The following is a 1054-nucleotide window of genomic DNA, read 5'->3' as shown; positions in this document are numbered from 1 at the left end:
TCTGAGCAGGAATTTAAGTGATGCAGCAGAAGAATTAAGTGTTTTCTCACAGCTCAAAGGGGGAAAAAGTTTCAAGACACGGACTGATCAACAGTCACATGTCACAGAGAATTTGGAGGAAGCTGAGGACTGACAAAGAGTTAACATACGTATCTTATCCTCACTGCTGTAAATGTAAATCCCGGAATGCTCCCTCCTTTTATCCTTTTTTCATTTGTATTTGACTTAACTATTTATATTAACACTTTGGAGGTTTGATACTGAATTTTAAAATCGAATGTATTATTATTTTTAATAACATTAATTCAGTAAATACTATTTATATTACTAAATAAGTATTTAGTAAATGGCATTCATTAAATATTATTTAGTGAATAACTTTAATATTACTAAATGACATGTATAAAAGTTAATTAATAAATAGCATTCCATTTCTATTAACATGGGTTCAAAATGTAGAAATGACTTAATTTTGAAGTACACGATACATGTTTTCTTGCACAATGAAATAATCAAATATTGCGCATGAGAGTGTCCACACGTCAATCCCATCCTTGTCGCAGCAGGTCCCTGGGTCTTTTTCATTGTGACTGTCTGGTTCAGAAGCCTGTGCCTCCTCTGCAGGGAAGAAGTGATGCAGAGAAGGTCGAACCACGGTATAGTGGGCACAAGCAATTTCCAGTTTCTGCTCCCTTTCTGGCTTAAGGAGAAATTTTGGGAAACCAAATGTCAGAACGACATCAAATCACAAACTAATACTACGACGGCCACACTGTGCTCTCCCCTGGAAGTTTCTCAGCGGTGCTGACTTTGAAATGGGTAGAATTATACAGACCCAGAAAGAGAGGGAATGTGCATCGCCTGGTCACAGAGATCGATGGTAATAGAATGCCCTTTGTTTTATAGGGAGTCATGATAATGCATTAAATAAATAAACAGTTTATTATTGGATTTGGGAGAGATTGTGGTTTTGCTATACTGGCAACTATGAGTTGACATAGAGGTTCCAGAATGCAGTCCCAACTTGTGTAACTCAGAAAATAATTTCTAGGAT

The sequence above is a fragment of the Pteropus alecto genome, unplaced genomic scaffold (genome assembly GCF_000325575.1).
Source record: "Pteropus alecto unplaced genomic scaffold, ASM32557v1 scaffold72, whole genome shotgun sequence".
NCBI lineage: Eukaryota > Metazoa > Chordata > Mammalia > Chiroptera > Pteropodidae > Pteropus > Pteropus alecto.
Note: the sequence above shows the minus strand (reverse complement) of the source record.